The sequence below is a fragment of the Lissotriton vulgaris genome, unplaced genomic scaffold (assembly GCF_964263255.1).
Source record: "Lissotriton vulgaris unplaced genomic scaffold, aLisVul1.2 SCAFFOLD_346, whole genome shotgun sequence".
NCBI lineage: Eukaryota > Metazoa > Chordata > Amphibia > Caudata > Salamandridae > Lissotriton > Lissotriton vulgaris.
In genome coordinates this window covers 1,249,886-1,268,540 of record NW_028246697.1, presented here as the reverse complement: position 1 = coordinate 1,268,540, position 18,655 = coordinate 1,249,886, and positions in this window count along the sequence as shown.

The window sequence follows — 18,655 nt, the reverse complement described above, 5'->3', positions numbered from 1 at the left end:
CAAGCACATAGTCCACTATGTTGGCTGCAGGCTTTTTGAGAGGTCTCTCCCATCCTTCCTTCACCAAACACAGGGGTCCCCTTACATGATGCCCGTACAAAAGTTCAAAAGGGCTGTAGCCAACCCCCTTCTGCGGGACTTCTCTGTAGGCGAACAAGAGGCAGGGGATCAGGACGTCCCATCTACGCCGAAGCTTTTCCGGTAGTCCATGAATCATCCCTTTTAGGGTCCTGTTGAATCTCTCAACAAGCCCATTGCATTGTGGATGATAGGGTGTAGTGAACTTGTAGTTAACACCACATTCCTTCCACATAGCAGTTAAGTAGCTCGACATAAAGTTTGCACCTCTGTCGGAGACGACCTCCTTAGGGAAGCCCACTCTGGAGAACACTCCAACTAGGGCTCTTGCCACAACAGGTGCTGTAGTGGTCCTAAGGGGAATAGCTTCAGGATACCTGGTGGCATGATCCACTACCACCAGTATAAACTTGTGCCCTGATGCTGTAGGTGGTTCCATGGGACCGACGATGTCGATCCCCACCCGTTCAAAGGGCACCCCCACCACAGGCATTGGTATAAGGGGGGCCTTTGTCGTGCCACCTGACTTACCACTGGCTTGGCAAGTGACACAGGAGCGGCAAAACTCCTTGGTATCTTCGTTCATGTGAGGCCAGTGAAAGTGTGCGACAAGCCTGTCCCACGTTTTCGTCTGACCTAAGTGACCTGCTAAGGGAATCTCGTGGGCCAAGGTAAGTAGGAAACCACGCTGAGACAAGGGTACAACCAGCCTCCTGGTCATGCCAGGCTTGGGGTCTCTTGACTCAGTGTACAGGAGTCCATCTTCCCAGTATACCTTGTGGGTACCTGTGGCGTTCCCAGCAGCCTCAGCAGCAGCCTGCTGTCTGAGGGGTTCAAGAGAAGGGCAGTCTAACTGGTCCTTCCCCAGGTCTTCCCTTGAGGGTCCCCCTGAACCCAAGAATTCAACTTGATCAAGTTCGAATTCCCTAGGCTCAGTTTCCCTCAATTCCTGTAGGTCAGCCTCCTCTGAGACTTGATCCTCGACCTGGGGCAAGGGGGAAGGCGCAGCCTTAACCCTACTGCTCTTTTTCTTGGGAGGTGTCTGGTCCGTTGTTCCAGGATCCAGCACCTGTTCAGTGGGGCATTTCCTGACCTGTGACCTAGTCACAGCGAACACATGTGCTGGCAAACCTAACATTTCCATGTGAGTCCGGTGCTCCACTTCTGACCATTGTGACGACTCCAAATCATTGCCCAACAAACAATCCACTGGGAGGTCTGGACTAACTACAACCTTCTTTTGGCCAGTTACCCCTCCCCAGGAGAAAGCTACAATTGCCATACTGTGATTGGTAGTGACATTGCTTGCATTGGTCACCAGGAATTCTGTACCTGGCATGATCTGTCCAGGGTCCACAAAGTTAGGCGTCACCATGGTGACACTGGCACAAGTGTCCCTATAGGCCTGAGCCATCTTTCCATTTATGAAAGGCGTCTGTCGGTATTTGCCCAAAGTATTGGGGCTTACGTCAGGGGATACGTCCGCGTCCCCTGTACTGACAAGGACAGCCTGAGTGAGTGTGCCAACTAAGTTGTCACGCCCCTCAGAACCCAGGGTTAACCCTACTAAACCCTTGGGAGGCGCACTACCACTGCTGACTGTACTAGGGGGCACAGGTGCCTTAGGGGCTGCAGTGGCAGGAGTCTGCCCTCCTCCTTTCTTGGTGCACTCACTAAACCAGTGAGATTTACTTTTACAGTACTGGCACCATCTTTTGGATTGGCCTTCTTTCTTCTTTTGGGGAGCCTGACCCCCACCCTCTTTGGGTTGTTGGGGACCTGTCGAAGACTTCTGGTCGTTTTGTTCCCCTTTAGAATCTTTACCCTTCTGGTCTGCTTTCTTCTGACCACCTTGATTCTGGCCCTGGTTCTGTTTAACTCTTGTACGAACCCATCTGTCTGCCTTCTTTCCCAATTCTTGGGGAGAGGTCAGATCCGAGTCGACAAGATGCTGATGCAACAACTGGTTCTGACAATTGTTTAAAATTTGTTCTCTCATCATCAAATTATACAATCCTTGATAATCAGTAACCTTACTGCCCAGCAACCAGCCCTCAAAAGCCTTAGTGGCACAATCGACAAAATCAGACCAATCTTGAGACTGCGTTTTCTGGGTATCCCTGAACAGCACCCTGTACTGCTCAGTGGTTAGGCCGAACCCTTCAACGAGTGTATTTTTCAAGATTTGGTAATTGTTAGCATCCTCCACCCTTGTGGTGAGGAGCTTGTCTCTTCCTTTTCCTTCAAAGGAGAGCCACAAGATAGCTGCCCACTGACTCTGGGGAACACCCTGCACAGTGCAGGCCCTCTCCAAAGCAGTAATCCATTTGTGGATGTCGTCCCCTTGTTTAAAGGGGGGCACTATCTTACCAAGGTGTTTCGTATCGAAACTCTTTTCCCTATTACTAGGTACTTTGCTGCCACCAGTGGGGACTGCCCCACTTAACTGTTGCTCTCTAGCAAAGGCAAGCCTTTCTTTGGCCAGGGCAAGTTCTTCCCTTTCGATCCTCAGATTAGCTGCCCTTTCCTTAGCTTCGTACACTCTCCTCTGAGGGGACGTCATCCCTCTTTGAGAAGAGTTGTGAGAGCCATTGGTTTGAAGGGATCTGCCAGAGTCTCTTGACAGAGATCGGGCTCGTCCATTCCCAATGTTAAGCTGACCTGATAGTGGCCCCAGGGGTCCCCCAGTACCGCTATCATGTTTGCTTAAGTTGGACCTGCTTAGTCTGACGACTTCTACCTGTCCCTTATCTGCCTCATCCCCAGAGAGATCCTCATCCTCATCCTCCTCCACATCTTCGTTCTCAGTTGCGAGGTGGATGAGTGTTGTGAAGTCAGCGTACCAGTAGTTGGGTGTGGGCGGAGCTAGGGGGTCAGAGGAAGAGGAGGAGCGGACTTAGGAAGTGGGCAGTTAGAGCAGGGACATGGAGAAAGTAAGATGCATGGAATAAAGCTCCTGAAGATAAGCCCTGGTGTCTGTGGTTATTTGTAGCTGGACGCTACAACTGGCGACGAGGGTGGGATGAGCAAAACCCCACAAGCCACAGCACCTCGTGGAATCATCCTGTTCCTACAGCGTCGAGAAACGAGCTCCGCTGCTGAAGCAAGCGCCAAGAAGAAGAAACCGCCGTTGCACGGAGCTGCCCCAGAGAGGAGCTGGCAGCCGGTGGCCCTGCCCCCTCGGAGGCTTTGGGGAAGGAGAGAGGGAGCCGCAGTACGAGCGTTGAAGCGCTCGAGAAGTCGGCGCAGTTCGCGCCAAAACGCGACATTGCTGCAGCCTCGGCAGATAGAACAGAGGTCACATAGAACAGAGGTCGAGAGCCCACCCCGACTCTGCACAGTGCTGAAAAAGCGGAAAAGAGTGCCCCCAGGCGAAGAGCATCGCCCCAGAAGATTTGGCGGTAAGCGCTGCCGAGAGCGATAGAGCTGGAGCTCGAGTGACCCCAGCGCTGGGAACCTCACGCCTGATGCGTGTGTCTTTGGCACGCTGTCGACGCGTGGAAGCGGCCCCCCTAGCGCAGCGAAGCGGGAACTTGCTCCAACCTCACCTGTGGCTCAGCGTGGGGACCGGGAGAAGTGCTGATGTCCCTGGGACCGGCGGCCGGTGAGTCCCGATTGAGTCTGCTGGGTCTGAATGAGCCACGTGAGTGAACGAAGTGAAAGTCTCGTGCAAGCCGGGATTTCAGGGGCGGCGGCCATCTTAGAGTCAGGCAGCTGGAAGGACATCCCTGTGAAATTTAGCGGCGGCCATCTTTAAGTCAGGCGAACAGTGGGAATAAGCATTGGCAAAGGACAAACATTGGCAAAGACCAAACAGCCATTGGCAAAGGCAACAGACATCCAAACAAGCACTGGCGACTACAAGAAACAAGCATTGGCAAAACAAACAAGCACTGGCGACTACAAGAAACAAGCATTGGCAAAATAAACAAACACTGGCGACTACAAGAGACAAACTTTGGCAAAATAAATAAGCACTGGCGACTACAAGAAACAAGCATTGGCAAAATAAACAAACACTGGCGACTACAAGAGACAAACTTTGGCAAAAAAAAAATAAACAAGCACTGGCGACTACAAGAAACAAGCATTGGTACATGCCAGTAAACAAGTATTGATACATGCAAATCAACGAGCATTGGTGCATGCAAAGGCAAGTGAAGCAAGCATTAGTGACTAACAAAACAAACATTGACACATGCAAACAAACATTGGCAAATGCAAGTGAAGAGTAAACAGACATTGGCAACTGTAGGTGAAGCAAGCATTGGTGACGGCAACAGTACAAACATTGACGCATGCAAACAAGCGTTGGTGCATGCAAGTGAATATTAATAAAGTGCCGAAAAGACGACAAACCAGCCCATGCAAATGCAAGAAGCAATCTAAGAAGACGAGCATTGGTAAAGGAAAGTCACCAAGCATTGGTGCCTGTAAGGGCAAGCATTGGCCCAGAGCGAACAAACATTGATACATGCAAACAAACAAGCACTGACACGTGCAAATCAACAAACGGAAGCAGGCGTTGACAGTGACCAAACTAACACTGGGGAAGACAAGTAAACAAGCACTGGTGCAGGCAAACGATCACGTGTTGGTGCGTACAAGTCAACAAGCCTTGGTATGTGCCACTAAACAAACGCTGGTAAATGCAACAGCAGTAAGCGAGGACAACGACACGTGGACAACATTGCACGGATCGTGGCAACCAACCAGAATAAGCACATGCTAACGCGAGAGTGTATCAATCAACAAGCACGAGCAACCACAAGAGTGACTTAACGAACAAGCAGCGACAAAACTAAGGTCAGCACGGGTGGAAACGCGAACAGTGGGATACGCAAGTGACTGTGCAGTGGCAAATGTCAGGAAGTAACGCGCGTCCGTCAAATAGAGGAGGCCACAAACAAATATAAACCACGACAAAGCATAAGTAATTACTCCCGAATCAGCAACGAGCACAAGCCAATGCGCATGTGGGGTAGCCAATGACCACACACAACAAGCAAGGGAAATCCAACATTGTCACCAACAATGGACAAGTTCAGGAATGTAATGTCGACCGAATACTGAAGAACTAGTGAGCAAGCTCATGCTAAAACGGAAACGGAAGCACCTGAAATCCAAGGAAACATGGACAGCACAAGGTCCCGCGTCTACGACCGGTCAGGATTTCCTTCTCTCAGGGCGGGAGGAGACGTAACTCAATGCTTCAATCCACATCTTGAAGTATCGCCCCCAGTGGCACAGAGTAACGATTGGATTCAGGACCTCAAACGGCACTGGTGGCTGGAAGCATTGGACGATTTCTTGAAAGCCAACGGTGAGCAAAGGGAAAGAAAATGTCTACTATTACTCCTCCGTCTGGTGGGTCCCGGGGGCCGATGCCCAATTAGAACATTTTCCAAGGAAGAAGCAGACACTTATGACAAACTCCAAGAGGAACTCCATGCCCATCTCAACGCACAGGCAGAGGTAGATCACAATCGCATGGTCTTCAACACGGCACGGCAGGAACCAGGCGAACCATTGCCGCATTTCATCATTCGGTTGCAAAGTCTGGTTCAAGGCTGTCATTTCAACACGTTTACGAATGAGGATGCTGTTCGGCTCAGAATAATCGAAGGCTGTGAAAGCCCCGAAACAAGCCGCAAGATACTTAGAGGACATTGGTCGCTAAATGAAATTATCAAGAAAGCTGAAATTGGGATGCACGTCCAGACAAGAGGCAAATGGAGGGATGTGCATCTGAGTACAAAACTTCGAAATACCTGGGAAGAGAGAACCCAGAATTCCAACAACCACAAAAAGAGAGAGAGAGAAGGCAGGCCAGAGAAAAGACAAAAAAGACAGCGGAGGAGACACAGTAACATGGAATGCTCAGAGTCAGACTACTCAGCGTCTGGCCACTCGGAGAGAACCAAAGAATACTCGGAGTCACCCCGGACTCATCCATCCTCCAGGAGTCCCTCAAGAAGTCAGTCACCGCACAACACACGTCACTCTGACAAAGAGGGAGCGTCCAGTGGGACAGACTGCACTCCTGGGCAAAACGACATTCTGCACAACCAGTGGGGGAGAGAGACAAACAATAGGAGGAGCGGCAGTGATCAAGACAGGAAATCGACGTGGGAACATCAATCACCAAGGGGCAAAGATAAGCCCGAGGAAACAGCTAGCAGAAGGATGCACCCCCCACCGATCAGAGACGCTAGATCACCAAACAAATGGAGAGGAAAAGACCCACACAGTCATGGGCCTCAAGGCATCCCTGGGCCCCGCGACAACGTAGAAACAGAGCGTGGATGGATAACATCAGACGAGGAGAACGAAGAGGCAACCGCCTGGGATCAAGCGCAAGGAACAAGCGCGGAATCTTCAAACAATCTCTCAAATGAGACAACCGTGAAAATGTTACGACACAGACACACGAAGAAGCCTTGCAAAGGCAATTCCGAGACGGAAAGCAGCTCGTCACGGACTACCCGGTTCCGAAGACCACCGGGTAAGACATTCCCAAAGGAGCACTCACAGGGGAGACCAAAGGAGCACCCCTCTGATTCAGAGAGCATGTCGGTCCGATCCTTTGAATCAGGAGAATCGTGGTCCCGACAACGACCACACGCAACATTTTTAAAGAAACATTCTCAGCGGGAAGTGAGTGAGGACCCCTCTGACTTAGATAACATCTCGGTCCGATCCGTTGAGTCGACAGAATCGTGGTCCCGACAACGGCCATGGCGCCAAGCACCTGAACACATCAGCGGGCCAAGGGACACTTTTCCCGTTCAGAACAACGTGTCTAGCCCCAATGACAATGCACACTCGATTACTCCACCAGACAACCTGCCACATCGAGCACAGGTGCCTTACGACGCAAAGACTACACCGTCACCCCGGGTAGGGGCAGAAAGGCTGACTCGAAGGTCCTGGTCCTGGTCCCACAAAGGGGAAACAGATATCGTGGCCAGTAGCACTCAAATAAGGATGGACCAACCAGTTGATCCGCAAAGGAAGTTGGGCCCGCCCGGAGAGCCAAGTCATCATCAGACAAGAACGAAACACACAACTATCCAGCCGGTTCCAAGGTTTGTTTGGATCAGGTGCGAGCAGGAGTGGGAGAAGCAACCCGAGGCAACCACTCAATCTCCGAGTCATACCAAGATGGCCTCCCCAGGTCATACTCCACCGGCTGGCATCTCAGACTCGAAACAGGAAGACAGTGTTGGTCTCGACCTGACAAGGCAAAATGAAGCGAAAACACATACAGACACTTGGAAGGGAACTAAAGTAACATCCCCGTGGAAAAGAGGCCGAGCGTCGCGAGAGTCACAATGGGGGACAGACTACCGATATCAAACTGAGCTCACCGGAGGCACCCCAGACATTGAAGGCCCCATCCCTCCAGACATCCACAACAGAGCTTTTCTAGTCAAAGACGAACCATTGGCGAATACTTATCACGACATACGTCCATCCCAGAGACTGATAGGGGAGATGGACTGAGAAGTCAGTTTATTTGTTTGTTTTGTTACAAAGGGGGGAGATGTTGTGAAGTCAGCGTACCAGTAGTTGGGTGTGGGCGGAGCTAGGGGGTCAGAGGAAGAGGAGGAGCGGACTTAGGAAGTGGGCAGTTAGAGCAGGGACATGGAGAAAGTAAGATGCATGGAATAAAGCTCCTGAAGATAAGCCCTGGTGTCTGTGGTTATTTGTAGCTGGACGCTACAATGAGGTCAGGATCGTCTCGGGTTCCCTCGAGGGGAGGCATGTCTCCTTCTGGATTAGAAGAGCTACGAAGTTTCTCAGCTCTTCTGGCATCATAAGTCTCCAAGAGACCAATCAGAAAGGACGTTGTGGGGTTAGACCCCTGCTGAATCTTCCTGGAGTGACACAGTCGTCTTAACTCCTTGAAGCTCAGCACAGTATATCCTGAAGGGATGACCTGTGGAGGGTCAACTGACACAAGGGGAGACCCAGAGTTTCCTCCTTTGTCCGACATACTGTTTCTAGTGTGGTGTAAGTGATGCACCTACCTACACTACGTGTTTACCTACTGTACCCTTGCTAAGAGTTGTAGCCAAGGTGTGCTAAGCCTTGAGGAGCTACAACAGCTGGTTCAGTAGAACTCAGAGTATTCTAAGCTTTTAGTTATATGTACTAACAGTACTTGTGCGATCTTTCAACAAGATATTCTTAGGATACGTGTGGTAAAACAACAGCAAGCTCAAATCCCAACCGCTGCTCACCAATGTGAGAAGTTGGCCCGATATGCAACGTTCGCTATTCTAGCGACCGCTATGTATCGTTCCAACGACCCTTATGGTGTTTGGTTGTAAGTCAACCTATAGACCAGCTATCCTAGTAGCGTGGATACAAGCAGTCTAAGGCTAAAGACTCGAGAGGGCGCGTTAAGCCAGCTGTTTACCACACATGTACCCCTTGAACACCCAGTGAAAGGACACCACACAAGTGTTATGAAAATAAACAGTATATTTATTAAGAATCACAACAGCCCTGTACTCTTTATGAGGACAGGGTACTAAGCACAAACCAAATCTCTTTAGCAAATACTTCAAGTGCACAATTAAAACAAGTGTCCGAGGACACGGAAAGATTAAGGTCTCGGGCGGACCCGATAAGGCAAGTCGGAAGCGAGGGACTCAGGACCCTAGAGTAAGGAGGCTATGCAGGCACCGAAATGCCGAGTTACCTAGCCACGAGGGCTGCGGCTGCACAAGTCTTACAGGCGTCGGGGTCTTCGCTGACGAGCCAGGAGCCGGAAGAAAAGGAGTTGCTGGCCGGCGACCAGTGCTGAATAGTTTGTAGAGATCCAAGCCTGGATCGGAGATTGATGAAACCTGAAAGCAGAGGGGACCAAGTTCGTACTACTAGCCAGTAGTCAGAGGGTACCAGGAAGGCACCGGTTGGCCGTCACCTCGACCAGGTGAGTGGGCGACGCTAGGCTCTGCAGTCTCACGGACCAGGAGGCGTTGTCGGCGACCACGGCGGAGGTGCGAGCTGTCCCACGAAGGATGATGCTGTCGGCGTCGCTAGGCCCAGGATGGGGCAACAAGCCTTGGCAGATCTCAGGGCCACGTGGTGGGCCTAAGATGGCGTCTTGAGTGGACCAGGAGGGTCCGGGGTGCTTCTCACAAAGATGGAAGCAAGGGCCAGTCTGGAGCAACCAGACCAGCAGTGATGATTCTCGGATGTCGTCACAGAAGGGCACAAGCCAGCGGCTAGTGACCAGACAACGTGCTGAGCAGCGAGCAGAAGGGCCCCACGCAGATCGTGGAGATGCTGGGAGACTGCACTTCGGTGCTGGAGCGGCTCAGGGTCGGGGCTTCTCGGACCCCAGAGCACTCACCAGAGAGTTACCTCGATGGTCGTGCTGGTTTTAAGAGCGTGCAGGTTCTGATGATGGCCGGTCCCTCGAGGTCTCGTCGCACCCACAGATCACAGCTGAGCTGATGACGTGGGTAGAGGTCAGAGGTACCAGGGAAGCCGGTTCTCGTCAAGCTGGGCAGTCGGATTCCTTGAGGAAGGACTTACAGCAAACCGCAGAGTTCTTAGTTGGTGCCCGCTGATGCAGGGTGACTACTCCTTAGTCACAAGGGAGAAATCTTGAGAAGAGTCTTGAATGTCCTTTCGTAGAAAGTAGTTCTTGAATCAAAGATGATCTAATTTGGAAGGGTCCCCGCTCCGGTCTTTATTCTAAAGAAAGGGGTGGGTACATGACTAGGTCCTGCCCTAAGGGTGGGACCAGGAAGGGGGGTAGTTACACCCCTCTCCCCTGCCGGACTTTCCCCAGGCCAGGGCTGTCGCCCCTGGAACTGGTTCTAACCGGCAGATGCGTAGTGAGCACCGGGGTGCCACTCCGCAGTCACCTTCTCGCCAAAGCCCTACCTACCCAGAATACACAAACCCCGTCTGGGACGGTGCGAACACCGCCCTCGACAGGAAACCCTTTGTCCAAGTGCTCCTCGCTGGAAGGACTCCCAGCAGCAGGAGGTCAGACTCGTGTCTGTGGTGGCAGCATCCATTTTGTGGAGCTGAGGCTTCAGTTAACTTTAACCGGGGTTCACAGTTACGTACATGTCGTGTCCCTCTAGAAGGGTGGAATGCTAACCTCGTCGCCAGCATTGGTGAGAGGGCAGCACCCCGATTCGTATGACACCTTACTCGACATGCCTTGATAACGCGACACCGGAGTTACCGATATGGTACGCGTTATCATGGAACAGCTATTGGGTCTTGATTCCGCAAGCTGCAACCGGGCTCGGCTCGGGCCTGAACCTAGCTCACACGAGCCCACGCACTCTGCCTTCAGGATCGTTAAGGCCTGCCATAGGAGTGACTGATAGGAACTCGGGTGTCCATTGTATGGTTAGATATAGAGCTACTATACCTAAAGCGAAGGGTGGTTACACGTCTTCGCCCCAGCTGTCGTGCAGCCAGTTGTGTCAAATTTAGGAGGCCAGCCAGGGGTGGCACAATACATGCTTCAGCCCCTGGCGGCCCTGGGTACACCTATGCCCTGCGTTACGGGGTCTGATAAGGTGGCCCAGTACCAATTGGTAAATGCACCTAGGGTACATATCGTAATTTAGAAAGAGAACAGCCAGGCTGTGGGTCTGATTAGCAGGCCCACAGCCAGAGAAAGTCGTAAACCAGTGAAACAAAAGCAAAAAATCTGGGTGATCATAGGATTGCAGACCCTACTCTCCTACAGGCCTGACTTTGGTCAATCTTTCTGTTGTCTTAACCAAGGCATCCTTGACTACGGGAGTGCACTTTTGAGAATGCAACCCATTGCGTGTGGGCTGCTTATTCTCCGGTTCCGCAGTTATCATGGTTCTTTCTTGTTGTGTGACTGCTACTGGCTCAGCTCGGCAGTGGCAGTCTGCTTTCCTTGGTGACTCTTGTTCTATTGATGATCGAACTCCTTCAGGAGTGGACGATGTTCTGGTTCTCTTCCGAGCTCCCACCTGTAAGGTTACTTCTCTTTGCCTTGTCAGGTTGGGAGCAGCACTGTTCTTCTGTTCACCGTCAGGCATGCCAGACGTTCATGTACTATCTGAAATGGGTGTCTTGGCTTGATTCTTGGACTCGTTTGCTGCCTCTGTTTGTCTCTCCCACTCCCACTCATGTTTGAGACTGGTAAATCCCTTGAACATCCGGGCATGTACCTGTTTCTCTCTCATCCAGTGACACTCTATCTCTGTCACCACATTTGGTCCTCCTCGCAGGGTGACAGGATAGTCCTTTTCCACTTGGTCGATGCTGTCCCATCTCCTTGTTTTCCTTCTGTCAGTCCTTTGAGTCAGCCTCGCTGACCCCATCAGGGGTGACGGTATATTACTCGTGTCTTGATATGGCGATGACTGACATGACATGTTGTCCTTTGGTTCCATTGCGCGTTCGGGTGATTGATGCCATAGACGTGGTTAGGACCGTGATTTTGTTGACCCGAGTGATTGGACCGACATGCTTTCCGAATCGGAGGAGTCGTTCACCGATTCCCTTTGAGAACGTTCCTTTGAGGGTGTCTTGACTGGTAAGTTTATTGAGTTGGTAGACTGTGATGACATGCTCCTGGAGTCGAAACTATCTGCGGGACATTCCTTTGGGTACCTCTCTTTACGTGTCTTCTATGTTGTTGCTGTGGAGAGGTTGTTTGCTAACCACGCGTTTACTTCTTTAGTTTGATCCTGGAACATTTGGTCTCTGCCCCTCTCACGTGACAGCAATTGTCTCTTCCCCGTTTTCTCATTGTCATGACTGTCTTGAGTGCACATGCCTCTCCCGTTTCGGTGTCTGAGTGGCTTACCACTCCTCATGTGGTTAGTTTCTTCTTCTCGCTTTTTGGGTGTACTGACGTTCGTGCCATTGGGGTGATGTGTCTCGCTGCTTGATGCTTCCTCGGACTCATCTACAGACTTTTGTGAATAGTGGGAGGATGCCCGGGGGTGTTCGTGTGCCGATTTCCAGTGTTGACGGGATTGGTCCCGTCTTCTGTAGTTTGTCTTTCTTGCCCTCTTGTTGGGCAGGCTGCCATCTTGTCCATGGGTGTGATCTGTCCCACTTGACACTTCATCTGCTTCAGAACCGTTTTCACCATCGGTTGACTGACTCCTTGAGGTTGAGTAACTCCGTGAGGTTGTATCAGTACCACGATCTGTTGACTGACTCCTTGAGGTTGAATAACTCCGTGAGGTTGTATCGGTGCCGCTATCGCAATCCTGACTCATCCTGGTCTTTTGTGTTGTTGACTTGGAGTATTCCATGATGCTTTGTCTCTTGTTTCATCTTGGCTCTGATCTGCCTTCACCCTCCCTCTTTCCGGTTTTGTTTGTTTCCTGGGCCTTGCCCCCAGACATGAGGGATGTCTCTTTCCAGACATCCATGTGTCTTGCATTTGAGTGCACGTCTTTTGATAAGTCTTTTGCTTTGACCCGCACTCCAACCTCGGCCCCTCTGATGATTCTCTTTAGCGACCACTGCCCCTGAAGAATCTTGTGCTTTGTGTCTGCATTTGAAAACCCTTCGATTATCCGAAGCCGAACGGCTTCTTCATTTGTAAAGGTATTGAAGTAGCAGCCGGGTACCAATCTTTGCAACCGGGCAATGAATTTTGGCAGTGGTTCTCCTGGTTCCTGCCGTGCTGTGGTGAAGGCGATGCGAGCATGATCCACGTCTACCGGTGCATGGAAATGGGTATGTAGTTTCTTTTGGAGTCTCTCATAGGTCTCTGTATCCTTTTCAGGGAATGTTCTTACTAAACGTCGGCCCTCATGACCTATCAGCTGGAGAAGTAGTGTCAGACATTTTCTATCTCTTCGTTCACCGATCGCGTCAAGGAAATCGTCCAATGATTCCAGCAACCGGTTCCATTTGGGGCCAAAACTCTGACTGTCAGTCTGGGTCACTGGGGGCGGTACTTCAAGGCAGGGATTGGGCCGATGAGTTGCTGTAACCACCGCCATGAGGAAGGAAAGTTTCCGTCTGCTACCGCCGCAGGCTTGTTCACTTTGCTTCCCGTCTTATTTGCTGACCTTCTTCTGCCGAGTTCTTGTGTCTGGTTGTTTCCTTTGATTCTGGGAATGTTCACCACACCTGGGTGACTACTGTGTTCTGTCCACCTTTAGTATGACTGTCTCAGTGAGTTCAGCTTGGATTTTCTGACCATGCGTGACTCAGCAAATCCCCACTTTCTTTTGAGTTGCCTGCTAGCTGCAGGTGATTTGAGGCTCTTTCGGGATGATGTGCGACGCAATTGACATCTCGTTCTTGTGTGTCTTTTCGGCCTAACACAGGTTATCCAGTGATTTTAATGATGAGAGAATGCTTCCGTGGTATTCGTTTACTCATGCTTCTGGATCATTTGCTTTCTTAGGTCTTCTTACTGTTGATCATTTACCTTTTGCGTGGTGCTGGAAGTTTACTTCGATACTTGCCTTGGCTCGTGTTTGTTACGTTCAGGGTCTGTATTTGCTTGGTGCATTCAGGACGTGCACTTACTTGTGATCACTGACTTCGGGACTTGTATTTGTCCGTACTTGGCATGCTGGGGTCTGTATCGGCTCGTGCTTGTAGCGTTCTGGATTTGCATTTGCTTGTGCTTGTTGTGTTTATTGACACTTTTGTTCCTTTTGCTTCATGTTTCTTAGACTCGTGCTTGTTTACATTCAGTGTGATCTTCGGTTGTTTCTGGTACTGCCTTCTTCTGGGTGTTCTGCAGTTCTGCCCCCTTCGGGTCTTCTGCCGTTCTGCCCTCTTCGGGTCTTCTGCCGTCCTGCCCTCTTCGGGTACTTCTGTAGGACTGCCCTCTCCAGGGTCTTCTGCAGGACTGCCCTCTCCGGGGTCTTCTGCAATTCCGCATTCTTCGGTTTGTGCTCGCCGTTGTCTTTATCCGTCCCTTGCATGGGCTTGGTGCACTGTAAATCTTGCCTTTGCCAATGCTCGTTGCTAACAGTCGCTTTTGTTCATTCGCCTTCTGATCACTTGTATTGGTGCTTGTTTGTGTTTACCGTTGTCTTTAGTTGTCTCTGGCATTTGCTTTTACTCGTTTCGTTACTCTGCTTGCATTAACTTATGCTTGCTCTGTTGCACTTCTTGCATTTGCTCATACTTACTTGATTACCTTTCTTGCATTTGCTTAGGCTTATTCCATCACACTCCCTGTATTGGCCAGTGCTTGTTCATTTACCCTTGCCAACGCTTGCTCCTTTGCATATACCAGTGTTCGTTCTCTCGCGTTTACGGATGCTTGTTGTACTCTCTCCTCTTGTCTATGTCAATGCTTGTTTTGTAGTTGCTCGTGTTTCTTTATTCTGTTCTCTTGCATTTACTTGTGCACGTTTCACCTCTTGCCTTATCTTGCGCTTGTTTTCTTTTATACTTCTTGCATTCGCTAATGCTTGTTTCATTACAGGTGCCAATGCTTGTTTTCAGTTTCCAAATGCTTGTTTCATCAAGCTGGAGGTTGCCTAACTCCAAGATGGCCGCTTCTAGTTCTCACATAGGGGATGTCTGTGGCTGCCTGACTCAAAGATGGCCGCCGGGCTTAAAATCTAGTGTCTCCCGAGATTTGGATCCCTCTATTGAATTTCAACTATCGGGTACCGGCAGGCTTCAGGCACTCACCGGGCATATGAGGTCCACGCTGGATGCTGGGATCTTTGCTCCTCGCAGCTCTCACTCGCTCAGGATCTCCTCACATCAGGTAGGACCGGGGTGGGCTCCCGACGTCGCTACCACCTTGCTTCTTTTCGCTTCGCGCTCACTCGGCGACAGCGCGCCGAAGCTCACGCATCGGGCGTGAGGTCCCGATGTCGGGCGCACTCAAGTTCCGTTTCCCTGCGCTCTACAGCGCTTACCGGCTGGCCTTCTTGGGGGCAGCGCCCTCTTCCACAGCGATCCTCACCACTGCGGGGCGCTAGGCAGAGTCGGAGTGGGCTCCCGACTTCTGCTCCTTCAGGGCACGCCGATTCCCACGCATCACGCGTGAGTCGCGTTTTGGCGCGAACGAGCGCTTCTCCTCCAGGCGCTCTGGCGCTCGTTTTCCCGGTTCCTTCGTGCTCCCTTCGTCGTCTGGCTTGGGGAGAAGGTCACCTGCTGCTGGCTTCTTTCTTCAGGCAGCAGCTCCACACGGCAGCGTTCTCCTTTCCTCGACGCTGCATGAGACAGGGCACTCTCGTCGGATTCTGTGGGCAGTGGTCATGCCCATCCCACCCTCTTCGCCAGTTGTCATGTCCACACAATGATGACAGACAAGTATCCTATGTGTATAAAGGAGCTTTATTTCACACGTCCTTCATTGTCCCTATCCCTACTCTAACTGTCCTAGTTCCTGTCCCCGGCTCCTCCCGTTCCTGCTCCTCCCTTTAACTCCACCCCCCAACCACTAGACTACATCACACAATCCTACAGGTCCGTGCAGGTAACAGTGGTGAAGTGGCGGGGCAGGTTGGTGGGATTTCATGGGACGATGCAGAGGGAAAATTAAATAAATGATTAATTTTTCCTCGTCTGTCAGAAACCTACCGCTGTTACCTGCACGGACGGTTGCTGGTGCACCGGCTCATTTGTCATGGTGTACCATGGCCATCAAACTCTAAATCCCTCTTTGAGTGGCTAGGCGCTATGGTGTTTTCTTCCTCTTAACATACAGTGGTGTCGCTATTGGAAGGGGACGACTGTAATTGTCCTACCCACCCTTTGTGCCCCTCTGTGAGCGACAACAGCAGCCATCAAAAACAGACTCTGGCCTCTCAGCCTGGGGACAGCTGTGTTGTTCTTGTTTGCATTTCGTGTTTCACTCACTCTTGAATTACATAAGAGCATTTGTTTTTCTGGATGTTGTGTTTGTGTAGTTTTTTCATGCAACATATAGCTCATAAAGTGCATAAGTTGAAAAGAGCATCCACCATGTATTTTTGTAAATTCTAGTTGGTGAGTGTTTATAATGGGCAGTGATTGAGGATTGTGAATTTCTCACAGTGCCCGTCAGTGGCTCATATAGGAGATCAGAGTACATGCTCATACAATCGCTGGCCTCTCCTCAGAGCATATAGCGCAAGGGCTAGGTGTGCAAATGTGAATCTTTGTGAAAGTGAGTGAAGCAGGTACATCGCTGTCAAAATATTGCAAAAGCAAAAAATAAAGAAAAGCAGTACTTCAGGTGAGAGGGTGCATTGTGTGTTGAGGTGCGAGGAAAAAGAGATGCATTGAATTATGTGTAGGTGCAGAAAGCTGAAGCTGGCTTTCTGTGTAGTGTACCAAAACGAGGTACATAATGCAGAAAGTCCCGGTAACCTTTATTGCCTTCAGGGACTTGATTTAACAATACAAAAAAGCTCTATTTGTGGTAGTGTGGCAGAGCAGTCTAGGCTTATCCGAGTGAAGTGTTGGGCATTTGTTGAACACAGAATCAATAAATGAGACACACACTCAATAAAAAACAATCCAAGACCAATTTAGAAAAATAACACAGTATTTTATATATTTTTAGACACTAAACTCATCATGATCAGGTAAGTACTTAAGACGTTATTGATTTTTACAGTGAAAACAGTAGAAAATTACAGTTGTCAGATTTGAAGCATGAGCCTGGAGCACGGTCATGCTATCCTATGGGAGTAAAAAACGTGTACTGCACGGGTATACTTTCAAACCAGCGTAGAAAGTATCTTTTAGAGCGTAAGGTGCTTAGGGCCCAGGGTCCAAGAAACCACCAGCAGTTCGAGAATCGATGCGCTTGTGTGTCGAGGTGCAGAGGTGCTGGTCGCATTGGTAGTCTCGAGCGCTAAGCTCTAAAATTTAAAGGGACATGTCAAAAACCATAGTGTTTGCAATGGATGGACTTGCGGACAAGTCTGGTAGAGCCCAATGAGGGGCTCGACTCGTGGGGACTCCTAGGCCAAGGGGACACAGTCAGAAGTTGTGTACTTGGGTTGTGGGGCTGGCTGGGTGGCTGGCCACTTGGAGTTAGAGGCTTTCACGCTCCTTGGTGCACCTGCAGAGGAAGGAAAAGAAACAACATGGGGCCATTCTTGTTGTGTAGCCCATCTCTCCTGAAGTCCCTCGACATGCAGGTATGTTTTGACGGCGGTGGTGTCCAGACTGGACCCAAACAGGCCGTGGTGAGTGCAAATGACCTAGAATCAGGGTATTTATGCAATTGGGCTCCTGGAGGTTCTAGCGACTCATAACTCAGCAGAGAAATGGGCTCTGACCTCCTAGTGCCACAAGAACCTCTTCCTGGCGAGCTGCTCCTTCGGTGGGTCCAATGGCCAACAACACGGAGTACCGGACAGATGTGGGTGGTGCCTGCAGATGCAGGGGGATGCCTCCACCAAGCTCTGGACAGTTCAGCACAGCTTTTGGATGAGTCGGGTCGGTGCAATTGTCAAGGTTCCAGTACGATGGCAGAGTTTGGCACCAAGATGCGGTAAATTCTCAGTTCTCGTGGTGACTGTACTACTTTAGTCCTTCCTCGGGTCCCAGGAGCCTAATCAGAGTTTCCGGTGTCAAGGGGACCCCTAAATACGGTATTTAGGGGCATGAGGAGGAGGATACCGTAGTAGCCAATGGGTTACTTACTCCCTGAGATGACTACACCCACTTTATGACCAACTCCAGTCAGGAGTGGGAATAACCATGACCAAAAGTTCCTAGTTTCACCCTTTTTAAAACGGTGAAACCCTTTCTTGGCTGTCCACTTCAGGTGGCTCACCTTAGGGGTGTACCTGGACTGAGAGCGTGACACGCCTCTTGACTAGCTAATTTCTCCTCCTGCTCTGGTGTTAATTGGACTGCAGGGCAGGGGGCGGCATCTCCGAGGTCTGGGGGATGCTGAGGTCACATATCAAAAGTGGCTGAGGCTTTGAAGCCTTCTGGCCTTGACATGCTAAATTACTAACCTTCCTGCTGGAGGAGGTGAGAACACCTTCCGCCAGAGTAGGCATTTTTAAAGACCTCCGAGCGTGAGCTCTCCCTGGCAAGGACTTCAAAACTCATCTGTGGTGGCACACTGGATGTTACTAGTTAGCCAGCACTCTAAGAGACTAATAGTTTTTCAGGAGAAATGTATACGGTGCCCTCTGGGAGCCACTGGATTCAGGCTAGCCTGGCTGATGAAGGGTGTTAGACAGAAACTGGTCCCAGGATTCTTGTTTCCGGTTCAGGGAAGACCTGGCCTGGCAGTTCAGGCTAGACTGTTCCCATAAGGCACAGGGACACAACTGGTTTGCATATAGCTGGGTCTGAACTGACGTGGTGAAGTGAGCTAAAGAAGGATGATGGATTCAACCCTGATCTGTGACTGGGAGTGAGTGCCTGAAAAGTTTCAGCACTCCGTCCATCATCTCTTTGTGTTTGCTTTGTTTGCCCTCTTGGAGCATGCCATAAAAACCAACGCACAGCAGCAGAATGATCAGCACCGGGTCTATGCTAACCATTCAGACCCCCATGGCCATCGTGTCGTCCACCGACCCCTACCCTCACTATCTTTTCAACCTCGGAACCAACCCAGTCAGCATTGAACTCACCAGAACATCAACCCTGCCATCACCAC